The sequence below is a fragment of the Lethenteron reissneri genome, chromosome 68 (assembly GCF_015708825.2).
Source record: "Lethenteron reissneri isolate LAM-NWPU_2019-01 chromosome 68, ASM1570882v1, whole genome shotgun sequence".
Taxonomy (NCBI): domain Eukaryota; kingdom Metazoa; phylum Chordata; class Hyperoartia; order Petromyzontiformes; family Petromyzontidae; genus Lethenteron; species Lethenteron reissneri.
In genome coordinates this window covers 7,010,272-7,016,993 of record NC_083846.1, presented here as the reverse complement: position 1 = coordinate 7,016,993, position 6,722 = coordinate 7,010,272, and positions in this window count along the sequence as shown.

Below are 6,722 nucleotides of genomic sequence, written 5' to 3'. Positions count from 1 at the left end.
CTTCCGTTTTCAGAAGATGTTCTTCCTGATTTCAGAAGACGTTCTTGCTGTTTCCAAAAGACGTTCTTCCTTTTTCCAGAAGATGTTCTTCCAGATTTCAGAAGACGTTCTTCCAGATTTCAGAAGACGTTCTTCCATTTCCAGAAGATGTTCTTCTGTTTCCAGAAGATGTTCTTCCATTTCCAGAAGATGTTCTTGCTGTTTCCAGAAGATGTTCTTCCATTTCCAGAAGATGTTCTTGCTGTTTCCAAAAGACGTTCTTCCTTTTTCCAGAAGATGTTCTTCCAGATTTCAGAAGACGTTCTTCCAGATTTCAGAAGACGTTCTTCCATTTCCAGAAGATGCTCTTCTGTTTCCAGAAGATGTTCTTCCATTTCCAGAAGATGTTCTTGCTGTTTCCAGAAGATGTTCTTGCTGTTTCCAGAAGATGTTCTTGCTATATTCTTAGGTTTTTTCGGTAAAGTCACGTAGGTAAAACATCAAAATTAATAAAAATAAAATAAAACGAAAAATCACGACGTTTTTATTAATTTTGATGTTTTACCTACGTGACTTTACCGAAAAAACCTAAGAATATGAATCCTTGCAGTCATGAAAGCTTCAAATCTAGAATTGATGTTCTTGCTGTTTCCAGAAGATGATCTTCCATTTCCAGAAGATGTTCTTCCTGTTTTGAGAAGATGTTCTTCCTGTTTTCAGAAGATGTTCTTCCTGTTTCCAGAAGATGTTCTTCCTGTTTTCAGAAGATGTTCTTCCTGTTTTCAGAAGATGTTCTTCCTGTTTTCAGAAGATGTTCTTCCTGTTTTCAGAAGATGTTCATCCTGTTTCCAGAAGATGTTCTTCCTGTTTTCAGAAGGCCAACTTCCGTTTTCCGGAAGCCAAGCGTCCGTTTTCAGAAGATACATTTACGTTTTCAAAAGATCTATCTCCGTTTTCAGAAGATGAATTTCTGTTTTCAGACCAACTTCCGATTTCAGATGACCAGCGTCTGTTTTCAGAAGACAATTTCTATATACCGCCTTCAGATGAATAACCGTAGTTGTAATCTTGATTTAAAGTTTTCGTGACTGCAGGAATCCATACTCTTTGGTTCTTTTGGTAAAGTCACGTAGGTATAAAATAAATTAAATCACGACGTTTCGATTGCAACATAAGCAATCATCATCAGGTGGGAACACCACCGCAAGAAAATGTTTTGCTGAAGTGGGAGAGAGAGTTGCCATGGTAAGAGGCTATATAGGTGTAGTGTTGCAATTATGACGAATAAACTTCTTTATGAGGCACACGTTGTTTATCGTCTTTCACTACAGGGTCCCTAGCATGAAGGGTATATCAGTCCTTTCACCCGATACCTCGGCGATATGGCCTCCGAAATATATGGGACCTAATTCTGGTGACCCGTTCCCTTTCGTCCTCCGGCTGGGACCTAGGGGAGGCTAACTGACCCTGACCTCCTGGTCCGTGGGTCCTGACCACTGGCCTCTCTGAGCTCCAACCCTTAGAAGGGCTGCAGAGCGTGGGGTCCAGGGTCATATTCTCCAGCCAGGTTTTCTGTCTTCGGCGTGTAGATAACTGAGCCAGAGCTCTCAGAGCTCTGAGAGCTCTGGCTTATATACCCGTTCGTGGCCGGCTCCGCCCTGGCCACGCCTTCCTTCTGGAACATTCTGGGCCATCCTGGAAGGTGATATCATCCCCCCGGTCCCCCCCACCCAGGGGCCTAAGGAATGCGTCCTAGGATCCGTGTACCGGGATCCGCCGTTGGCCCCTCTCTGGCCCATAGCATTTGCCCTGGCGAGGTAACGCCTCTGCCCTCTATTGACAGTAAGTGGCACTGCAGGGCTGTTGAATGGCGAGTGACAATCACTCCGACATCGGTAAGAAAGGGGGAGGAGCAACTCTCTCTCCCACTTCAGCAAACAATGTTCTTGCAGTGGTTTTCCCACCTGATGATGATTGATTGTGTTGCAATCGAAACGTCGTGATTTAAATAATCTCCATACATGTTTCCAAATGTGGAGGGGGGAAAAAACCAGAGGAGCCGGAGAAAAAACCCACGCGACCATAGGGAGAGAGAGAGACAGACAAACTCAAAATATGCAGCAGGCGTCAAGGTTGTGATCGAACCCACGACCACCTGTATACCAGGCGTGGTAGTTAACATCTCCTAGCCACCGTGATGATGATGGGAGAGAGACGCAGACTCCAAATATACAGCAGCAGGCGTCAGGGTAGGGATCAAACCCCCGACCTCTTGTATACCAGGCGAGGGAGATAACGTCTCACCATCACCATGGAGGAATGAATGAGTGAGTCAAATGAGACAGAGTGCGTGTGTGCGATTGAGTGAGATTCCAGATTGCTCAGCAAACGTCCAGCAGTGTGAAAAATTGGCGCCACATTCATGACAAATTAGCTCAACATGCAACAGCCTTCCGCGACCAATGTTATCCACAATCGAGGTTTTTTTTTAGATCGCGTAATCATAAATGTGTCGTCAAACGCGCCATTAAATCATTACCAGTGAAAATGTTGTGGTGGGTTTACTGCCCAACATGCAACCGGTTAGTTTTGAACAAGTATACAACACTATACACTTCACTATACACTACTATACACTACACTATACACTAAACCAGTTGTTCTTCTTAACCTGGGGTTCACGCTGCACCCCCAGGGGGTGCGAAATGCCCTTTCTGGGGGGTAATGAGACAACGAGACATGGGCAGATTTTTTTTAAGAAGGCAAATCATCGAAAAAACAAATGAAGCATAAGTTACAACTTACCTTGTTTAATCATGTGACCTTGTTTGCCAATATCAAAGTATGAAAAATAACGATAGTTTTTACTCTTTTTGGCAATAAAACAGGAGTTGTGTTAAGATATTCAAACACCAAATAGATATATTGTGCAAGGAATCAAGTCTGCATTAACCACACAGTACTTGTGGTGAACATGCAAACAAACATGCTCCAATAGTAATAATATATACGCATACTCTTTGGTTCTTTCGGCAAAGTCACGTAGGTATAAAATAAATTAAATCACGACGTTTCGGGCGCAACACAAGCATCCATCATCAGGTGGTGATTTAATTTATTTTATACCTACATGACTTTACCGAAAGAACCAAACCGTAGTTGAATCGGTCGGCCCAACGTTGGCGACCCAACGTTGGCGACCCAACGTTCCACATTTACTGTGTTGGGGAGGCCTTCATCCAGCATTGGTTTGATCGCGGCTGCTGATGATGACTTATATCCCACCTGGTTGAGTGAGGAACATTGTCTCGAACGGTTCTTTGGCCAACAGGGGTTTGGCAGAAAGGCCACTCCAGGATGTTCCCTCCCAGCCCTCCCTATCCCGTGACACGCGTAGAGGTTGAAACCTGCTGAAGGGGCGGGCAGTTGGAGGCAGTCGCTCTTCAGCAACAGCGGAGGGCCAGAGGAGCGACGCTCACAACAACGAGCGGAGCGCCGGGCAGCCGAAACACAGCGAGTTGGCACAGTCGGGGGCACAGGTGGTGCACCGGCCACTCATCTCAGTCATCTCAGTCGATACGTGGCACCTGCTGGGTCTGCCCCGTGACCTCCTGCCGGCGGGCATTCAACACTTCCAGTGGCCTTAACGTGCACTTAGCCTGGCACAAGCGCCGTGGTAGCGTCACCGCCAATTATTGGTGAATGGCGGTTGTTGTTTGTAACCAGAACTCCTTCACATCGTATTACGCCCATGTTGACTCTCCCTGTATTGCCTTCCAAACTCACGTAAAATCCAGTTTAAAATCTTCTTGTTACCTCAACAAAGCGGTGGACCATCTTGATGCCCCAGCCTACATCATTGACAAGCCGCACCCATACGTCCCCCTCAAGGTCCATAAGATGTGGGGGGTGCAGATCTCTCTGCATTCCCAGGTCGAGGCGTCTTCGCTCTGTGCGTGACCGAGATGTTTCTCCGCGTAGCCCCCAGGCTATGGAACGCTCTTCCACGATACATCAGAGGAATCGCTCTGAGTCATTAAAAAAAATGCATGTTAAAACGTATTTATACATGCTTCTGCTTGTTAAACTGTTAGTTCAGTTCGTAAATGGGATTCTTAAAATGTATTGAAAAATTATTTTTATGCTGAGTGTCTGCTGCTGCTGTGTCCTGTACATCGCTTTGAGATCCTTGATCAGAAGCCGCGATATCAATGTGAAGAGGAGACTCGATCTGGTCGAAGAAGGGTCCTTATTTGGACGCCAACTCACTCCCCACTTCACTCGTCATCCCAAAAGCCAACTCCGTCTCCCCCCCTTTCCCGCCAATCACCTCTGGATTTCCCACTCTTTTGCAATCCTTCCCCGCACCAATCCGATCAGTGTCCTCCACTCAGACATCAGATTGCTGTCGTGCACGGCAGTGCTCACGTGACCCCTGACCTTTAACCCGTGGTTGTGTGTGGAGATGTCCCGAACGTCCTCTACACATGTCAATATTATTAAGATCATCACCACCGACGATTATCACCACCGACGATACTCACCACCGACGGTACTCACCTGACGTGCTGGACACCGCGTGCAGGCAGACACGGATACATTAGGGAGTAATAAACAAAGCTCCCTGTGATTGGTGCCTGAAAGGATTTCAGTTCGAGGCAGGGACACGTTGAAAAGGGCGGGAGACTGGAGGGCGATTGACAGGGAGGGTCAGTTGGGATCCATGCGATCCTGTACTTTGCACTCCTATCGTGTTCGTGTGCTGTGTTTCTTGTTGTTGTAACGTTCTTAGCCCGTGCCCTTTCTAGACATCTGCGACAAAAAAGCTTTATAGCTCATCGGATTCCTCCTGCAGGAAAATTAAAGATTCTGATTGACTTAATGGCTATTTTTGTTAATATATTTTACCCGGTGTAAGGCCCCACTCAGCTGACACAATCCACGCGACCATGGGGAGAGAGAGACACGCAAACTCCAAATATACAGCAGGCGTCAGGGTCGGGATCGAACCCACCATGACCTCCTGTATACCAGGCGAGGGAGTTGTACGTAAGTTGTTCACATCTCGCCACCGTGGCGAGATGTGAACAACTTACGCACAACATACACATCCTCCTATAGGAACTTCCCAATATTTGTCTTCGCGGATGTTGTTTGTTAAACTATAAAAACAACTAATGTATAATTTAATTTAGCAGGTGTAGTGAGTCACTTTGGAGACACTAATAGTAGGAGGCACATACGTTGTTTATTCTACACTTAAACACTTCTGTTCACACACAGGATAACTACAAACGAGGAGACGAAGACGTAGAGGTAGCACAACAGGTCCATTCCAAACGACAGCCTCGATCCAGCCTCGGGACCTCCCTTTTATGCCCCCAACATGGCTTGGCTCCGCCCTCAGCCACGCCTCCTTTTGGAACCTACTAGAAGGTTCTGGGCTATACCCCACGTGTCCCCTCTGTCACCTTTGCCCTACATCCCTTACCCCGGCCTATCACGTGCCCTGTTAGCAGGCCAGGCTGCTGCTATGTCCTCAGATGCCCTCTCTCTGCCAGCAACCAGCGCTACGCACCCTAGTGAGCCATACTATGGCATTGCATGCTCTGCTAGCAGATCGGCTGCGACATCCACAATTCCCCTCTCTGTCAGCAACCAGCGCTACGCACCGTAGTGACCCATCGTACGTCGCTACTCAGGTAAGGGCCCCACTGAGCTATACGACTCTTTTTCAGAAGTGACCTGGCCACAAATGATGGCCCAACGAAGTGGCTTATCATGTGGAAATGTATAGCAGCCAAATAAACGCGTGACTTTTATTCTAAACATGGAGAGAGAAACCGGAAGACGCAGTGAAAAATCCACGCGACCACGCAGAGAGAGAGAGAGAGAGACGCGCAGACTCCAAATATAGACCAGGCGTAGTGAGGGTCAGGATCGAACCCACGACCTCCTGTATACCGGGCGAGGTAGTTAACACCTCTTAGCCACCGTGATGATGATGAGAGAGAGACGCAAACTCCAAATATACAGCAGGCGTAGTGAGGGTCAGGATCGAACCCACGACCTCCTGTATACCAGGCGAGGTAGTCAACATCTCCTAGCCACCGTGATGATGATGAGAGAGAGACGCAAACTCCAAATATACAGCAGGCGTAGTGAGGGTCGGGATCGAACCCATGAACTCCCTGTACAGCAGACAAGGGAGCGAACATCTCCTAGCCACCGTGGCGAGATGGTAACATACATACAACATACATACAACATACAGAGCCTCTTTTCGGAACTTCCCAGTGTGTCTCTCTGCGGATGTTGTTTGTTGACGATGGGGATGAGAAGGAGGAGAATAACATGAATAGGTTTGTTCGTAAATAGAGCATTCCAGGGACACTTTGCCCTATGTTTTGGATAGCCATTCGTCTTCTGGACAAATGTATACGTGTCACAACCCAATGACGTCTGCTGAAGGATTGTTACTCACCTATCAGAGCAGGAATGGATTTCTTTTCTCGCGTGAGTTGAATTTTAATGCCCGTGACTCACGTATAGGACCAACCTCCTTTAAATCCAGTCGTGGGGTTTTCGATCATCCATCCTCCGTATTGATGAGCTCTTCCACCATGTGCGAACGCGAGATTTGTATTGTCTATTCTATACAAAACAATTGCACCCGTTCGCGCTAAATAAATCCGAGGCTTTTCACCTAACAAAAAGAGAAGGAGGAGGACGAACGTAGGAGG